Raw genomic sequence first — 20492 nt, 5'->3', positions numbered from 1 at the left:
CTGTCAACATACTGTGACAGGAATCCATCCTGGACACACTTAACAAACTCTGCCCCATCTAAACCCTTGGAACTAATCAAGTGCCAATCAATATTAGGGAAATTTAAGTCACCCATGATAACAACCCTGTTATTTTTGCACCTTTCTAAAATCAAGGATGAGGTTACAGAGCACCTGGAGGCATATGACAAGATAGGCAGAACTCAGCATGGTTTCCTTAAAGAAAAATCCTGCCTGACAAACCTAGCGCAATTTTTTGAGGGAATTACAAGTAGGCTAGACAAGTGAGATGCAGTGGATGTTGTGTATTTGGATTTTCAGAAGGCCTTTGACAAGGTGCCGCACATGAGGCTGCTAAACAAGATAAGAGCCCATGGAATTACGGGAAAGTTACATACGTGGATAGAGCATTGGCTGATTGACAGGAAACAGAGTGGGAATAAAGGGATCTCATTCTGGTTGGCTGCCAGTTACCAGTGGTGTTCCACAGGGGTCCATGCTGGGGCTGCTTCTTTTTACGCTGTATATCAACAATTTGGATTATGGAATAGATGGCTTTGTGGCTAAGTTTGCTGATGATACAAAGATAGGTGGAGGGGCCAGTAGTGCTGAGGAAACAGAGTCTGCAGAGAGACTTGGATAGATTGGTGGAATGGGCAAAGAAGTGGCAAATGAATTACAATGTTGGAAAGTGTACGGTCATGCACTTTGGTAGAAAAAATAAACGGGCAGACTATTATTTAAATGGGGAGAGAATTCAAAGTTCTGAGATGCAATGGGACTTGGGAGTCCTCATGCAGGATACCCTTAAGGTTAACCTCCAGGTTGAGTTGGTGGTGAAGAAGGCGAATGCAATGTTGGCATTCATTTCTAGAGGAATAGAGTATAGGAGCAGGGATGTGATGTTGAGGCTCTATAAGGCACTGGTAAGACCTCACTTGGAATACTGTGTGCAGTGTTGGGCTCCTTATTTAAGAAGGAGAGGGTTCAGAGAAGATAATCACCATCATGCATCATGAAATTTGTTAACTTAGCAGCAGCAGTTCACTGTATTACATAATATTGAAAAAGAAAAAAATATTTAAGTAAATCAATTACAGTAGACATACGAGGGGTGATTGATAAGTTTATGGCCTAAGATAGAAGGAGATGAGTTATACAGCTCTCGTTACATGCACATGCAGTTCAACCCTGAGTGATTATGCAGAAAGTTTGAAGTTAATATCTCCTTCTACCTTAGGTCATGAACTTTTCAATCACCCCTGATGAGTTATTAACTATGTTATTAACTTCAAACTTTCTGCATAATCACTCAAAGAGTTGAACTGCCTGTGCATGTAACGAGAGCTGTATAACTTACCTCCTTCTACCTTAGGCCACGAACTTATGAATCACCCCTCGTATGTATACTGTAATTGATTTACTTAAATATTTTTTCTTCTTCAATATTATGTAATGCAGTGAACTGCTGCTGCAAAGTTAACAAATTTCACGATGCATGATGGTGATTATAAACCTGATTCTGATTATGATTCTACATGGCGAGAAGGTTCAAACATCAGAGGTGCAGAGGTTCTTAGGACACCTCATGCAAGACTTCCAGACTGCTAATTACACAACACCCTATCTAAGATTTCCTTTCCCTGAGTAGGCTCAAGCACAAACTGCTCTGAAAAGCTATCTCATATGCATTCTATTGCGATCTGACACCAACCTGTCAGATTTTCCTAATCCCCTTGCATATTGAAGTCCCCCATTACAATTGTGTCAGTACCCTTATTTCATGTCCTTTCCAGCTCCCTTTACAACCTCAACCCACATCGTGTCTACTATTTGGAGGCCTATAAATGACTCCCATAATGGATTTCTTTACTCATTCAGTTTCTTAACTTCACCCACAAAGGTTCAACATTCTCTGACCCTTTGTCACCTCTTTCTAAAGATGTAATTCCACCTCTTACCAACAGAGCTACACCACTGCCTAATACTTCCTGCCTGTCCTTTCAAAGTAAAGTATATCCTTTGATGTTAAGCTCCCAAGTATGACCTTCTTTCAGCCATGACTTACTAACTGTTCCTTTCACCATATTAGCTGCCCTAGTCACCATAAGAGGGGTGACTGATAAGTTTGTGGCCTAGGGTAGAAGGAGTCAAATTTAGAAAACCTAGCACATTTGTTTTTCAACATAGTCCCCTCCTACATTTACACACTTAGTCCAGAGGTCGTGGAGCATACGGATCTTGGACCTCCAGAAAGTGTCCATAGCAGGGGTGATTAATAAGTTTGTGGCCTAAGGTAGAAGGAGATGAGTTATACAGCTCTCATTACATGCACGTGCAGTTCAACTCTGAGTGATTATGCAGAAAGTTTGAAGTTAATAATGCATTAGTTAATAACTCATCAGGGGTGATTGATAAGTTTGTGGCCTAGGTAGAAGGAGATGAGTTATTAACTTCAAACTTTCTGCATAATCACTCAAAGAGTTAAACTCATCTCCTTCTACCTTAGGCCACGAACTTACCTATCACCCCTTGTGCTAACAGCCCCACTCCATACAACTGCCCCACTCACCATGCTGACTGTCCCTCTCACCACACTAACTGCCCACCTGACCATGCTAATTGCCCTAGTCACCATAATAACTGCCGCACTCCATACTAACAACCCCACTGACCATAATAATAGCCTCAGTCACCATACTAACGGCCCTATTTAATTCTAACTACCCCACTCAGCATGCTAACTGCTGTAGTAACCATACTAACGACCCCACTCCTTACTAACTGTCCCACTCACCATACTAACAGCTCCACTCTACACTACCTTATCACCATCCTAACTGCACTACTCCATAATAACTGTCCCACTCACCATGGTAACTGTCCATTCACCGTACTAACTACCCCATACCATACTAACTGCTCCTCTCACCATATTAAGCGCCCCACTCACCATGCTAACTGCCCTCTCACCATATTAGCCGCCCCATGCCATGCTAACAGTCCCACTCACCACAGTAACTGATCCATTCCATACTAACTGCCCCACTCATATTATTAATTATGCTACTCCAGGCTAACTGCCCCATTCACTCATTGTTCCACTCATATTACTAATTGTCCTACTCCATGCTAACTGCCCTAGTCACTATACTAACTGCCCCACTCAGCACAGTAACTGCTCCATTTGTCATAGTATCAGATGGCGACCAGGTTCAACACTGATATGAATTCTAATTTTAGCTTAAGCTGTGGATTGCTGAGTTGCCATACGAAGTAGAGAGAATGCAATGACAGTGCTTAAATACTTGGATGGTACGCAGATAGGAAAGGTTAATGGTATTGGTGTATGACATTAAAAAAGTTTGGGAACCTCTGGTTCAAATAGATATGGGGAAGTGGCATCTTAGTTGGCGTGGACCAGCTGGGCCAGAGAGCCTATTTCTGTGTTCTACAATGATGAATTAATTTATGTTCCAACTCCCAACCTGACAAGATCTAAACATTATTTCTTGCTATTCAATGGTATTACCATTTTCAAGTCAATTCCTCTCTCATTACCATCAACTTGCTGGGAGCCAGCATTGGACAGAATCTTAGCTGCATTGATAGCAGGTCAGATGCTGAGTTCCCTCTGTGAGGGGGCAGTCAGTGCAGTAGAGCAGGGAGGGACTATAAGGAGAGTTGTGAGGAGGTAACGGGGAAACAGTGAGGTCACAGTTAGAAAACAGGGAGAGTGGAAGAGTGAGGAGAGAATGAATGATAGACCAGGAGGAACAGGGGAGCAGTAAGGAGTGAGGGAGAGTGAGTGACAGAGTATGAGGCAGAGGGGAGCAGTGAGGGAGCAGTGAGGGAGCAAAGGAGAGCAGTAAGGAGGTAAGAGGTTCATTAGGAAATGATGATTCGGTTTCTCACACACACATCTGCTGTTAATAAGCTGATGTTCACCTTCCAATTGCATTTCTACATTCATCAACATCCCTGAATCCCCAGAATATAATAGAAAAATGGTAGGAAATTAGACCATAAGACCATAATATATAGGAGCAGAATCAGGATGTTTGGCCCATCATGTCTGTTCTGCCATTTCATCATAGCTGATCCAATTTTCCTCTCAGCTCCAACCTCCTGCCTTCTCCCCGTATCCCTTCATGCCCTGACTGATCAAGAATCTCTCAACCTCTGCCTTAAATGTACATAAAGACTCGGCCTCCACAGCCACCTGTGGCAAAGAATTCCACAGATTCACCACTCTTTCACTAAAGAATTCCTCCTCACCTCTGTTCTAAAAGGGCACCCCTCTATTCTGAGGCTGTGTCCTCTGGTCTTAGACTCTCCCACCACAGGAAACATTCTTTCCTCATCCACTCTTTCAAGCCCCTTCTCCTTTTGTTAGGTTTCAATGAGGTCACCCCTCATTCTTCTGAATTCCAGTGAATAAAGACCCAGAACCATCAAACGCTGTTAATATGACAAGCCATTCAATCCTGGAATCATTTTCATGAACTTCCTTTGAACACTCTCTAGTTTCAGCACATCTTTTCGAAGATAAGGGACCCAAACCTGCTCACAATACTCCAAGTGAGGCCTCACCAGTGCTTTAGAAAATTCACCATTATATCCTTGCTTTTATATTCTAGTCCTCTTGAAATGAATGCTAACATTCCATTTGTCTTCCTCATCACAGACTCAACCTACAAATTAACCTTTAGGGAGTCCTGCACAAGGACTCCCAAGTCCCTTTGCCCTCAGATTTTTTTGTATTTTCTCTCCAATTAGAAAAGAGTCAATCCTTTAATTTCTTCTACCAAAGTACATGACCATACACTTCACAACACTGGATTCCATTTCTTTGGCAAGGACTCTCCTACACCCACCAATGACCCCTTCTCCCGTCTTCAACCCTCCTCCTTTTCATGGACACACCGCTCTGGTCTTCTGCCTGCTCTGGATCTCTTTATTGCTTATTGCCGACAGGACATCAACCGTCTTGACTTCACCACACCCTGTTCCAATTCCAACCTCACTCCTTCCAAATGCTCTGCTCTCCGCCCCCTCCACACCAATCCCAACCTCACTATAAAACCCACTGATAAAGGGGGAGCTGTTGTTGTCTGGCGTACTGACCTCTACCTGGCCGAGGAACAGCAACAACTCTCTGATACCTCCTCTTATTTACCCCTTGATCATGACCCCACTAAGGAGCACCAGGCCATTGTCTCCTATACCATCACCAACCTTATCAGCTCTAGGGATCTCCCATCCACTGCCACCAACCTCATAGTTCCCACACCCCGCACTTCCTGTTTCTACCTCCTACCCAGGATCCACAAAACTACCTGTCCAGGTAGACCTATTGTCTCAGCTTGCTCCTACCCCACCAAAATCATTTCTGCATACCTTGACACTGTCTTATCCCCCCTTGTTCAATCTCTTCCCACCTACGTTCGTGACACTTCTCAAGCTTTGAATTTTTTCAATAATTTTAAGTTCCTTGGCCCCCACCACCTTATTTTCACATGGACGTCCAGTCCCTATATACCTCCATCCCCCACCCGGATGGTCTCAAAGCTCTTCGCTTCTTTTTGGATTCCAGGCCTAACCAATTCCCCTCTACCACCACTCTCCTCCATCTAGCGGAATTAGTTCTTACTCTCAATAACTTCTCCTTTGACTCCTCCCACTTCCTTCAAACCAAGGGTGTAGCCATGGGCACCCGCATGGGTCCCAGTTATGCCTGCCTTTTTGTTGGCTTTGTGGAACAGTCCATGTTCCAAGTCTCTACAGGTATCCGTCCCCCTCTTTTCCTTCGCTACATCGACGACTGCATTGGCGCTGCCTCTTGCACGCATGCTGAGCTCGTCAACGTCATTAACTTTGCCTTCAACTTTCACCCTGCCCTCAAATTTACCTGGTCCATTTCCGACACCTCCCTCCCCTTTCTTAATCTTTCTGTTTCCATCTCTGGAGACGGCTTATCTACTGATATCTATTATAAACCTACAGACTCTCACAGCTCACACAAAATGCTGGTGGAACACAGCAAGCCAGGCAGCATCTACAAGGAGAAGCACTGTCGACCTTTCATGCCGAGACCCTTCATCAGGACGAAGGGTCTCAGCCCGGAACATCGACAGTGCTTCTCATTAAAGATTTCCTCGTGTTGACTCTCACAGCTACCTGGACTATTCCTCTTCCCACCCTGTCTCTTGCAAAAATGCTATCCCCTTCTCACAATTCCTCCGTCTCCGCCACATCTGCTCTCAGGATGAGGCTTTTCATTCCAGGACGAAGGAGATGTCTTCCTTTTTTAAACAAAGGGGCTTCCCTTCTTCCACCATCAACTCTGCTCTCAAATGCATCTCTCCCATTTCCCGCACATCTGCCCTCACCCCATCCACCCACCACCCCACTCGGGATAGGTTTCCCCTTGTCTTCACCTACCACCCCACCAGCCTCCAGGTCCAACATATAATTCTCCGTAACTTCCGCCACCTCTAACGGGATCCCACTACCAAGCACATCTTTCCCTCCCCACCCCTCTCTGCTTTCCGCAGGGATTGCTCCCTACGCAACTCCCTTGTCCACTCAGCACCCCCCCCCCCATCCCTTCCCACCAATCTCCCTCCTGGCACTTATCCTTGTAAGTGAAACAAGTGCTACACCTGCCCTTACACTTCCTCCCTCACCACCATTCAGGGCCCCAGACAGTCCTTCCAGGTGACGTGACACTTCACCTGTGAGTCGGCTGGTGTGGTATACTGCCAATATACCGGTATGCTCCCGGTGTGGCCTTTTATATATTGGTGAGACCCGACGCAGACTGGGAGACCATTTTGCTGAACACCTACGCTCGGTCCGCCAGAGAAAGCAGGATCTCCCAGTGGCCACACATTTTAATTCCACGTCCCATTCCCATTCTGATATGTCTATCCATGGCCTCCTCTACTGTCAAGAAGAATCCACACTCAGTTTGGAGGAACAACACCTTATATACTGGCTGGGTAGCCTCCAACCTGATGGCATGAACATTGACTTCTCTAACTTCCGTTAATGCCCCTCCTCCCCTTCTTACCCAATCCCTGACATATTTAGTTGTTTTTTTTTCTCTCTCTCTCTGCCCATCACCTTGCCTGTTCTCCATCTCCCTCTGGTGCTCCACCCCTCCCCCTTTCTTTCTCCTGAGGCCTCCCATCCCATGATCCTTTCCCTTCTCCAGCTTTGTATCACTTTTGCCAATCACCTTTCCAGCTCTTAGCTTCATTCCACCCCCTCCGGTCTTCTTCTATCATTTCACATTTCCCCCTCCCCCCCCCCCCCCACTTTCAAATCTCTTAGTACCTCTCCTTTCAGTTAGTTCTGACGAAGGGTCTCGGCCCAAAACGTCCACAGTGCTTCTCCTTATAGATGCTGCCTGGCCTGCTGTGTTCCACCAGCATTTTGTGTGTGTTGACTGGATTCCATCTGTCATTTCTTTGCTCATTCTCCTAATCTGTCTAAGTCCTTTCATAGCCTCTCTACTTCCTCAAAACTACTTGCCTGTCCACCTATCTTTATATCATCTGCAACTTTTGCAACAAAACCATCAATTCCATCATCCATATATAATGTAAAGAGAATTGATCTCAACACAGACTCCTTTGGAACACCACTAGTCATTGGCAACCAGCCAGAAAAGGTTCCCTTCATTCCCATACTTTGCCTCCTGCCAATCAGCCACTGCTTTACTCATGCTAGAATCTTTCCTATAGTACCATGGGCTCATAGCTTGCTAAGTAGCCCCATATGTGGCACCTTGTCAAAGGGCTTCTGAAAATCCAAGTACATCAAGCAATTCTCCTTTTTCTATGCTGCTTGTAATTTCTTCAAAGAATTCCAACAAATTTGTCAGGCAAGATTATCCTGTGAGGAAACCATGCTGACTAAGGTCTATTTTATCATGTTCCTCCAAATACCCTGAGACATCATCCTTAATAATCCACTCCAACATCCTCCCAGCTACTGAGGTCAAACTAACTGACCTATAGATTCCTTTCTTCTACCTCCCTCTCCTTGAAGAGTGTAGTGGCATTTGCAATTTTGCAGACTTCCAGAACCATATCTGTATCCAGTGATTCTTGAATGGTCATTACTAATGCCTCTACTATCCCTTTGGTGACCATTTTCAGAACTTTGGGGTGTACACCATTTGATCCAGGGGACTTACCTACCTTCAAACATTTCACTTTCCCAAGAAGCTTCTCTCTAGTGATGGTAACTTCACATTTCATGCCCCCCGACACCTGGAACATCCACTATCCTGCTAGTGTCTTCTAAAGTGAAGACTGATGCAAACTACTTATTCAATTCGTCCACCATTTTGTTGTGTCTCATTACTACATTGTTCTCCAGCATTCCGTGCTGGACAAGGTTCCACACAGAAGGTTAGTTAGGAAGGTTCAATCATTAGATATTAATATTGAAGTAGTAAAATGGATTCAACAGTGGCTGGATGAGAGATGCCAGAGAGTAGTGGTGGATAACTGTTTGTCAGGTTGGAGGGCGGTGACTAGTGGTGTGCCTCAGGGATCTGTACTGGGTCCAATGTTGTTTGTCATTTACATTAGTGATTTGGATGATGGGGTGGTAAATTGGATTAGTAAGTATGCAAATGATACTAAGGTAGGTGGTGTTGTGGATAATGAAGTAGATTTTCAAAGTTTGCAGAGAGATTTAGGCCAGTTAGAAGAGTGGACTGCACGATGGCAGATGTTGTTTAATGCTGATAAGTGTGAGGTACTACATTTTGGTAGGAATAATCCAAATACGACATACATGGTAAATGGTAGGGCATTGAAGAATGCAGTAGAACAGAGTGATCTAGGAATAATGGTGCATAGTTCCCTGAAGGTGGAATCTCATGTGAATAGGGTGGTGAAGAAAACTTTTGGTATGTTGGCCTTTATAAATCAGAACATTGAGTATAGGAGTTGGGATGTAATATTAAAATTGTACAAGGCATTGGTAAAGCCGAATTTGGAGTATTGTATACAATTCTGGTCACCAAATTATAGGAAAGATGTCAACAAAATAGAGAGAATACAGAGAAGATTTACTAGAATGTTACCTGGGGTTCAGCACCTAAGTTACAGGGAAAGATTGAACAAGTTAGGTCTTTATTCTTTAGAGCATAGAAGGCTGAGGGGGGAACTTGATAGAGGTATTTAAAATTATGAGGGGGATAGATAGAGTTGATGTGGATAGGCTTTTTCCATTGAGAGTAGGGGAGATTCATACAAGAGGACATGAGTTGAGACTTGGGGGGCAAAAATTTAAGGGTAACATGAGGGGGAATTTCTTTACTCAGTGAGTGGTAGCTGTGTGGAATGAGCTTCCAGTAGAAGTGGTAGAGGCAGGTTCGGTATTGTCATTTAAAGCAAAATTGGATAGGTATATGGACGGGAAAGGAGTGGAGGGTTATGGGCTGAGTGCGGGTCAGTGGGTCTAGGTGAGAGTAAGCATTCGGCACGGACTAGAAGGGCCAAGATGGTCTGTTTCCGTGCTGTAATTGTTATATGGTTATTCCGATATCCACTCTTGCCTCTCTTTTACACTTTATGTATCTGAAGAAACTTTTGGTATCCTCTTTAATATCCAAAGAGGAAGAAGTATTTGAAAGGAAAGATGACACAACCGTGACTAACAAGAGAATCAAAGTCAACATAAAAGCCAAAGAGAGGCATATAACAGGCAAAAATAAGTGGAAAGTTAGAGGATTCAGCCAAATAAGTGTGAGGTAGTTCAGTTTTTATACACAGAGAGTGGTGAGTATGTGAATGGGCTGCCGGCAACTGTGGTGGAGGCAGATACAATAGGGTCTTTTAAGAGGCTCCTGGATAGGTACATGGAGCTTAGAAAAATAGAAGGCTATGGGTAATGTGTTCCACCAAGATGCCACACTGAGCATCATAGGAAGTCATTCTTGCCTGTGGTCATCAAACTTTACAACTCCTCCCTCAGAGTGTCAGACTCTCTGAGCCAATAGGCTGGTCCTGGACTTATTTCCACTTGGAATAATTTACTTATTATTATTATTTAATTATTTATGGTTTTATATTGCTATATTTCTACACTATTCTTGGTTGGTGAGACTAACGAGACCCAATTTCCCTTGGGATCAATAAAGTATGTCTGTCTGTCTGTAACCCTAGGTAATTTCTAAATGAAGTACATGTTCGGCACAGCATTGTGGTTCGAACAGCCTGTATTGTGCTGTAGGTTTTCTGTTTCTATGTTATTATTGGGAAGTTTTCAAATACCAACAGAAGGCAACTAAAAAGTCATTAAGAAGGTAAAAATGGAATATGAAAGTAAGCTAACCAATACTATTAAAGAGGATACCAAAAGTGTCTTCAGATACATAGTGTAAAAGAGAGGGAAGCGTGGATGTTGGTCTGCTGGAAAATGATGCTGGAGCAGTAGTAACGGCGGACAACAAAATGGCAGATGAACTGAATATGTATTTTGCATCAGTTGTCACTGTGCAAAACATTAGCAGTATGCTGAAAGTTCCAGGTGTCAGGGGCATGAAGTGTGTGAACTACCATAACTAGAGAGAAGGTTCTTGGAAACTGAAAGGTCTTGAAGTTCATGATTGAATGGTGGGGCAGACTCGATGGGCTGAATGGCCTACTTCTGCTCCTATATCTTATGGTCTTATAAGACAGGGGAGCAGACTTTGTCTTACCTTGTCCTGTGTCACCAAATATTCCATAACCTCATCCTTAACAATTGACTCCAACATTTTCCCAACCACGTGGTAAGGCTAGCCATCTATAATTTCCTTTCTGATTTCTTAAAGAGTGGAGTCACATTTGCAATTTTCCAGTCCACTGGAACTATGCTAGAGTCCAGTGACTCATGAAAGATCATTACTAATGCCGCCACAATCTCTATCACTACCTCTTTCAGAACTCTAGGGTGCACTTCATCTAGTCCAGGTGACTTAAATACCTTCAGATCTTTCAGCTTTTTAAGCACCTTCTCCCTTGTAACAATAACTGCACTCATTTCTCTTCCCTCACACCCTTCAAAACCTGGTACACTGCTAGTGTCTTCCACAGTGAAGACTGATGCAAAATACTAATTTAGTTCATCTGCTATCTCCTTGTCCCCCGTTATTATTTCTCCTGCCTCATTTTCTGACCACTTTCATCTGTCTTTTATTTTTTATATACTTGAAAAAGCTTTTTCCATCCATCTTGATATTGTTTGCTAGCTTGCTTTCATATTTCATCTAACCCCTTCTAATGATTCTTTTAGTTGCTTTCTGTAGGTTTTTAAAAGCTTCCCAATCTTTCATCTGATTGATTCCCACTAATTTTTGCTTTGTTTTATGCCCTCTCTTTTGCTTTTGCATTCAGTTTGACTTCCCTTGTCATTTGAGTATTTCTTCAATTTTGGAATACATCTATCCTGCACCTTCCTCATTTTCCCTGGAAACTCGAGCAATTGCTGCTCTGCTGTCATCCCTGGCAGCATCTCTCTCCATTTTACTTTGGCCAACTCCTTTTTCATACCACTGTAATTTCCTGTACTCCACTGAAATACTGCTATGTCAGACTTTATTTTGCCCCTATCAAATTTTAAGTTGAACTCAGTCACATTGTGTTCACTGTCTCCCAAGGGTTACTTTACCTTAAGCTCCCAAATTGCCTCAAGTTTATTTCATTTTAAGTATGCAGATGATACTAAGGTAGGTGGCATTGTGGATATTGAAGTAGATTTTCAAAGCTTGCAGAGAGATTTAGGCCAGTTAGAAGAGTGGGCTGAAAGATGGCAGATGGAGTTTAATGCTGATAAATGTGAGGTGCTTCATTTTGGTAGAAATAATCCAAATAGGACATACATGGTTAATGGTAGAGCATTGAAGAATGCAGTAGAACAGAGTGATCTAGGAATAATGGTGCATAGTTCCCTGAAGGTGGAATCTCATGTGGATAGGGTGGTGAAGAAAACTTTAGGTATGCTGGCCTTTATAAATCAGAGCATTGAGTATAGGAGTTGGGATGTAATGTTAAAATTGTACAAGGCTTTGGTAAGGCCGAATTTGGAGTATTCTGTACAGTTCTGGTCATCGAATTATAGGAAAGATGTCAACAAAATAGAGAGAGTACAGAGATTTACTAAAAAGTTACCTGGGTTTCTGCACCTAAGTTACAGAGAAAGGTTGAACAAGTTAGGTCTTTATTCTTTGAAGCGTAGAAGGTTGAGGGGGGACTTGATAGAGGAATTCAAAATTATGAGGGGGATAGATAGAGTTGACGTGGATAGGCTTTTTCCATTGAGAGTAGGGGAGATTCAAACAAGAGGACATGAGTTGAGAGTTAGGGGGCAAAAGTTTAAGGGTAACACGAGGGGGAATTTCTTTACTCACAGAGTGGTAGCTGTGTAAAACAAGCTTCCAGTAGAAGTGGTAGAGGCAGGTTCGATATTGTCATTTAATAGGATAGGATAGGTATATGGACGGGAAAGGAATGGAGGATTATGGGCTGAGTGCAGGTTGGTGGGACTAGGTGAGAGTAAGCGTTCAGCATGGACTAGAAGGGCCAACATGGCCTGTTTCCGTGCTGTAATTGTTATATGGTTGTATGGTTATATGGCAAGTCATTCAATTTTTTAAATCTTCCTTTGAACACTGTCCAGTTTCAGCACATTCTTTCTAAGATAAGGACCCCAAACCAGCTCACAATACTCCAAGTGAGGCCTTGCCAGTGGTTTATAGTGTTCAAACATTACATCCCTGCTTTTTATGTTTCAGTCCTCTTGAAGCAAATGCTAACATTGCATTTGACTTCCTCACCACAGACTCAGCCTACAAATTAAGCTTTAGGGAATCCTGCAAAAGGATTGCCAAGTTCCTTTACATGTCAGGTTTTTTTTTTGTATTTTCTCTCCATTTAGAAAATAGTCAACCTTTTCATTTATTCTGCTAAAGTGCATAACCATACACTTCCCAACGCTATATTCCATCTGCCATTTCTTTGCCCAGTCTCCTAATCTGTACTTCTGTAGCCTCTCAACTTCATTAAATTTACCTGCCCCTTGAACTTTCTTCATATTGTAAGCAAATTTTGCAACAAAGCCATCAATTCCATCATCCAAATCATTGACGTATCATGTAAAAAGAATCAGAGCCAACACAGACCCCTGTGGACCACCACTAGTCACCAGCAGCCAGCCAGACAAGGCTTCCTTTATTCCCACTCCTTGCCTCCTGCCATGACTATGGCATATTTTATCATGTGCCTCCAAGTACCTTGAGACCTCTCCCTTAGAAATCGACTCCAACATCTTCCCAACCACTGAGGTCAGACTAACTGGCCTATAGTTTCTTTTCTTCAGCCTCTCTCCCTTCTTGAGAGTGGAGTAACATTTGCAATTTTCCAGTTTTCCAAACCATAGGTGCATGGCCAAGTGGTTAAGGCATTGGTCTAGTGATCTGAAGGTGGCTAGTTCGAGCCTCAGCTAAGGCACCGTGTTATGTCCTTAAGCAAGGCACTTAACCACACATTGTTCTGCAACGACACCAGTGCCAAGCTGTATCGGCCCTTGCCCTTCCCTTGGACAACATCGGTGGCTTGGAGTGGAGGGACTTGCAGCATGGGCAGCTGCCAGTCTCCCATACAATCTCCCCGACCAGGCCTGCACCCTGGAAATGTTCCAAGGCACAAATCCATGGTCTCTCGAAACTAATGGATGCCTATAAAACCATTCCAGAATCTAGTGATTCTTGACAGATCATTCCTAATGCCTCCATGATCTCTTCAGCAACCTCCTTCACCTGGGATGTACACCCCATACCCTTTGATGCCCTGGCTAATCAAGAACCTATCTATCTCTACCTTAAATACACCCAAAGACTTGGCCTCCACAGCTGCTTGTGGCAACAAATTCCACAGATTTACCACCTTCTGATGAAAGTAACCTAATCTGTTCAGGCCTTTTAACTTATGGTCTTACGAAAAAGGTGTTTTGGAATAGGAATGGGAAGTGGAATTAAAATGGGTGGCCACTGGGAGATCCCACTTTTTCTGGTGGATGGAGCATAGGTACTTGGCGTTGAGTCAATATACAGGAGGCCAGACCGGGAGCACTGGATGCAGTAGATAACCTGTAGACTTACAGGTGAAGTGTCACAAGGGAGAATGAGGTAGTCATAGATGAGAGCTACAGGGAGGTAGTCACACCTAGGCTGCCGGAAGCAGGTCATTGTATGATAGTCCGAGGGGGGAAGCGAAGGAGTGTAGACAGGTAGTGCAGAGCACCCCTGTAGCCATTCCCCTGAATAATAAGTTTACCGTCCTGGATGCTGTTGGTGAGGACGACCGACCAGGTGTGAGCCATGGTGGCAGGGCCTCTGGCACTGAGTCTGACCCTGTGGTGCAGAAGGATGGGATGGAGAAGAGGAGAACTGTCGTCATTGGAGACTCAATAGTCAGGGGAGCAGACAGGAGATTTTGTGGACGTGAGAAGGAAACCCGCATGGTTTGTTGCCTCCCGGGTGCCAGGGTCCGGGAGTCTCTGACCGGGTGCATGACATCCTGGTACAAGAGGGAAAGCAACAAGAAGTCGTGATACATGTTGGGACCAATGACATAGGCAGGAAGAGGGATGAGGTCCTGAAGTGTGAGTTTCGGGAACTAGGCAGAAGGCTGAAGAACAGGACCTTAAGGATGGCGTTCTCAGGATTGCTGCCAGTACTACGTGATAGTGGTGGTAAGAATTGGAGGAGATGGCAGTTGAATGCATGGCTGAGCAGTTGGTGCAGGGGGCAGGGCTTTAGATTTTTGGACCATTGGGATCTCTTCTGGGGAAGGTGGGACTTGTACAGATTGGATGGGTTGCACCTGAACTCAGGGGGAGCAATATCCTTGCTGGTAGGTTTGCTAGCATGGTTCGAGAGGGCTTAAACTAATTTGCAAGGGGGATGGATCCTGGAGCGATAGAGCAGTGAAAGAAGTGCATGGAGTAAAAACAGATCTAACATACAGAGAGGCTTTGAGGAAAGAGCAGCAGAATAAAGGGTATAAAGATAGTAAGGTAGAAGGGCTAAAGTGTGTGTACTTCAATGCAAGAAGCATCAGGAACAAAGGTGATGAACTGAGAGCTTGGATACATACATGGAATTATGATGTAGTGGCCATTACGGAGACTTGGCTGGCACCAGGGCAGGAATGGATTCTCAATATTCCTGGATTTCAGTGCTTTAAAAGGGATAGAGGGGGGGGGGAGAAAGGGGAGGAGGGGTGGCATTATTGGTATTACTGGTCAGGGATACTATTACAGCTGCAAAAAGGGTGGGTAATGTAGCAGGATCCTCTTTTGAATCAGTACGGGTGGAAGTCAGGAACAGGAAGGGACCAGTTACTCTATAGGTAGTATTCTATAGGCCCCCTGGTATCAGCAGAGATACCAAGGAGCAGATTGGGAGGCAGATTTTGGAAAGGTGCAAAAATAACAGGGTTGTTATCATGGGTGACTTTAACTAACTTGATATTGATTGGCACTTGATTAGTTCCAAGGGTTTCGATGGGACAGAGATTGTTAAGTGTGTCCAGGATGGATTCCTGTCACAGTATGTTGACAGGCTGACTAGGGGGAATGCCATATTAGATCTAGTATTGGGTAGTGATCCAGATCTGTCAGTGGGTGAGCACCTGGGGGACAGTGATCACCACTCCCTGACCTTTAGCATTATCATGGAAAAGGGTAGAATCAGAGAGGACAGGAAAATTTTTAATTGGGGAAGGGCAAATTATGAGACTATAAGGCTAGAATTGCGGGTGTGAATTGGGATGATGTTTTTGCAGGGAAATGTACTATGGAGATGTGGTCGATGTTTAAGGATCTCTTGCAGGATGTTAGGGATAAATTTGTCCTGGTGAGGAAGATAAAGAATGGTAGGGTGAAGTACCCATGGGTGACAAGTGAAGTGGAAAATCTAGTCAGGTGGAAGAAGGCAGCATACATGAGGTTTAGGAAGCAAGGATCAGATGGGGCTATTGAGGAATATAGGGCAGCAAGAAAGGAGCTTAAGAAGGGGCTGAGAAGAGCAAGAAGGGGGCGTGAGAAGGCCTTGGTGAGTAGGGTAAAGGAAAACCCCAAGGCATTCCTCAATTAAGTGAAGAACAAAAGGATGACAGGAGTGAAGGTAGGACCGATTAGAGATAAAAGTGGGAAAATGTGCCTGGAGGCTGTGGAAGTGAGCGAGGTCCTCAATGAATACTTCTCTTCAGTATTCACCACTGAGAGGGAACTTGATGATGGTGAGGACAATATGAGTGAGGTTGATGTTCTGGAGCATGTTGATATTAAGGGAGAGGAGGTGTTGGAGTTGTTAAAATACATTAGGATGGATAAATTCCCGGGGCCTGACAGAATATTTCCCAGGCTGCTCCACGAGGCAAGGGAAGAGATTGCTGAACGTCTGGCTAGGATCTTTATGTCCTCGTTGTCCATGGGAATGGTACCGGAGGACTGGAGGGAAGCGAATGTTGTCCCCTTGTTCAAAAAAGGTAGTAGGGATAGTCCAGGTAATTATAGGCCAGTGAGCCTTACATCTGTGGTGGGAAAGCTGTTGGAAAAGATTCTTAGAGATAGGATCTATGGGCATTTGGAGAATCATGGTCTGATCAGGGACAGTCAGCATGGCTTTGTGAAGGGCAGATCATGCCTAACAAGCCTGATAGAGTTCTTTGAGGAGGTGACCAGGCATATAGATGAGGGTAGTGCAGTGGATGTGATCTACATGGATTTTAGTAAGGCATTTGACAAGGTTCCACACAGTAGACTTATTCAGAAAGTCAGAAGGCACGGGATCCAGGGAAGTTTGGCCAGGTGGATTCAGAGGGTCATGGTGAAGGGAGTACATTCAGATTGGAGGGTTGTGACTAGTGGTGTCCCACAAGGATCTGTTCTGGGACCTCTACTTTTTGTGATTTTTATTAACGACCTGGATGTGGGGGTGGAAGGGTGGGATGGCAAGTTTGCAGACAACACAAAGGTTGGTAGTGTTGTAGATAGTGTAGAGGATTGTCAAAGATTGCAGAGAGACATTGATAGGATGCAGAAGTGGGCTGAGAAGTGGCAGATGGAGTTCAGCCTGGAGAAGTGTGAGGTGGTACACTTTGGAAGGACAAACTCCAAGGCAGAGTATAAAGTAAATAGCAGGATACTTGGTAGTGTGGAGGAGCAGAGGAATCTGGGGGTACATGTCCACAGATCCCTGAAAGTTGCCTTACAGGTAGATAGGGTAGTTACGAAAGCTTATGATGTGTTAGCTTTCATAAATTGAGGGATATAGAGTTTAAGAGACACGGGGTAATGATGCAGCTCTATAAAACTCTAGTTAGGCCACACTTGGAGTACTGTATCCAGTTCTGGTTGCCTCAGTATAGGAAGGATGTGGAAAGCAGAAAGTGGGGGGGGGGGGGGGGGAGGGAAATACGTGCTTAGTGGTCGGATCCCATTGGTGATGGCAGAAGTTACAGAGAACTTGTTCTGGACATGGAGGCTGGTTGGGTGGTCAGTGAGGACAAGAGGGATCCTTTCCCGGGTGGGGTGGCAGGAGGATAGTGTAAGGGCAGATGTTCACGAAATGGAAGTGATGCAGTAGAGGGTAGCATAAATGGTGGGGAAAGGGAAGTCCCTTTCTTTGAAAAAGGAGGACATTTTCTTAATTTTGGAATGAAAAACCTGAGCCTGAGAGCAGATGTGGGGATGATAGAGGAATAGAGAGAAGGGGGTGATGTTTTTACAAGTAACAGGGTGGGAAAGGTATAGTCCAGGTAGATGTGAGCCAATGGGTTTACAATAGACACCTGTAGACAGTGAGATAGAGAAAGGGAAGGGAAGTGTTGGAAATAGACCAGGTGAATTTGAGGGCAGGGTGGAAGTTGGAGGCAAAGTTGATGAGGTCTACGAGCTCTGCATAGGTGCAGGAAACAGCACCAATGCAGGCATTGATGTAGCATAAGCAAAGTGAGGGAGTGCCACCAGTGTAGACTTGGAACACTGAGTGTTCCACGCAGCCAACAAACAGGCAGGCATAACTGGGAACCATGTGAGTGCCCATGGCTACATCTTTTGTTTGAAGGAAGTGAGAGGAGCCGAAGGAGAAATTATTAAGAGTGAGGATGTTTCTCCAGACAGAGGAGAGTGGTAGTGGAGGGGAAATGGTTGGGTCTGGTGTCCAGAAAGAAATTGAAAGCTCTCTGGCCACCTTAGTGGGGGATGGAGGTGTATAGGGACTAGACATCCATAGTGAAAATAAGATGATGGGGGCCAGGGAACTTGAAATCATGGAAAAGATGAAGACCAAGTGAAGTGTCACAGATATAAGTAGTAAAGGACTGAATGGGTGGGGGCGGGGAACAAAACTGAGTTGAGGTTTGCAGATATAAGTACAGTGGGACAGGAACAATCAGAAACAATGGGTCTACCTGGACAGGTTCAGTGGGGCAGTCCATGGCCTCCTTAACTGTAGCTACCAGGAAGCACGCAGGTTGGAGGAGCACCACCTTATATTTCACCTGGGTAACCTTCGACTTGATGGCATGAACATCGATTTCTTAAAACGCTGGTAATGACACCCCCCCCTCCACTTCACCACTCCCCATTCCCATTTCGCTCTCTCACCTTTTCCCCTTACCTGCCCATTACCTCCCTCTTTTATTTTTTCCATGGCCTTCTGTCCTTTCCTATCAGATTCTCCCTTCTCCAGCTCTGTATCTCTGTCACCAATCAACTTCCCAGCTCTTTACTTCACTCCTCTCCCGCCTTCCCTCAACCCACCCTTTTCAAAGATCACCTTGTGGTTTCTCCTCCCCTCCTCCCACTTTCTTACTCTGACTCCTCATCTTTTATTTCCCAGTCCTGATGAAGGGTCTCTCCAGAAATATCAACTGTTCTTTTTTCTATAGCTGCTGCCTGGCCTGCTGAGTTCCTCCAGCATTTAACGTGTGTTGCTTGGATTTCCAGCATCTGCAGATTTTCTCTTGTTTTTAAATCCCGAGTTGCTTGACCATTATGGATAAGGCTATGTATTACTTAAAAGATCTATCAGCCACGACTACAGACTTCCCAATCTAATCAGGATTATACGTCTTCAATTCAGAGAACAGGCCCGGTCCATACCCCGACTGCCTCCCAGACCACAGCAGACATTTTAACCGGTGGATTCCGACACAGCAACTCGAAGGAACAAAAAGACACGAAGCCGCTCGGTACCTTCTCCACTAATTTTTCATACACTCGGTATGAATCCAAATCTACGATATTATGTATAATATGTACACCGCGATCCAGACCGAATCATTATTCGTCCATAGTATATCTCTATCAGCCTATCTATATAACATATGCTTTGTCCAATCAGTATACCATCAACATTAAATGAACATATGTAATCTATAGCATTCAGTTTGTCTTGCATAAATATCCGTGAACATATCTTAGCTTAGAAAAGCAGAGGGCTATGCGGTAGGGAAATTCTAGGCAGTTTCTAGATTAGGTTACATGATCGACACAACATTGTGGGCCGAAGGGCCTGTAATATGCTGTAGATTTCCATGTTCTATGTCATCATATACTTTATCTAACCTATATAGCGTATATTTCCCAATATACATATTGCATATGCCATCTATACTAAATCCAGTTTTACACAACCTTTATATCATAAAGTTTATTGTACCCCGAACCGTCCGCCTAATCATTGTAGACCATATCGTCAACTCTAACGCTAACTGCATTACTCAATTATATATCAGATTTTTGCATCCCATGTAATCCACTCTGTATGAATCTCTAAATTGGCTTAGTAATATAATTGGCATATCTTACAGCGTACATTACCAAATCATTTGCCAATTCTGTATCCAAGTCGATATGCAGCCAGTTAATCAAGCTGTATACAACCTGTGTTGTCAAACCATACGGTTTAGTGCAACACACCCAAAATGCTGGAGGAACTCAGCAAGTCAAGCAGAAATGAATAAACAGTCGACGTTTCGGATCGAGACCCTTCTTCAAAACTGAAGAAACGTACCATTTAGTGTCTATACAAACGTTTTATGTAGTATTTTTCATAAAACTAACGTCCAAACGTTATCCAGTCTACATATGGACTACACATTATTAACCCTGTCATAATGATATCGGCAAACAACCAGACCATGTATATCCAATATTCCATTACAAACGTTCCTTCACGTTTGATAATTGCGTGTACTTTTATTGAAGAGAGAATCCGGTGACGAGCGCTTGACCTGTCGGATCATTTAACCTCTATCTGTTCTATGATATGTTGTTGCTTGAGGCTGATGCTCCCCGTGGAACCCGCGCCATCCCTGCCTCTGTAAATCATTCCTCCACATTGTAATACAATCCCATCCGAAAGCGGGCGGGCTGTAGCGGCATTTAAAGACCTCCGGGGCCGGCTGATATTTGAA

The 20492-nt window shown here is 44.1% G+C and overlaps 1 protein-coding gene across 5 annotated transcripts in view; it reads right to left on the bottom strand.

Moving 5' to 3' along the window:
* Window positions 1-20492, bottom strand: part of LOC140741137 (uncharacterized) — a 172865-nt gene that overhangs the window by 151930 nt on the left and 443 nt on the right. The gene's annotated exons all lie outside the window — the stretch shown is intronic.

Source organism: Hemitrygon akajei, chromosome 1 (genome assembly GCF_048418815.1).
Source record: "Hemitrygon akajei chromosome 1, sHemAka1.3, whole genome shotgun sequence".
NCBI lineage: Eukaryota > Metazoa > Chordata > Chondrichthyes > Myliobatiformes > Dasyatidae > Hemitrygon > Hemitrygon akajei.
Note: the sequence above shows the minus strand (reverse complement) of the source record. Positions and strands in the feature narration are given on the sequence as shown.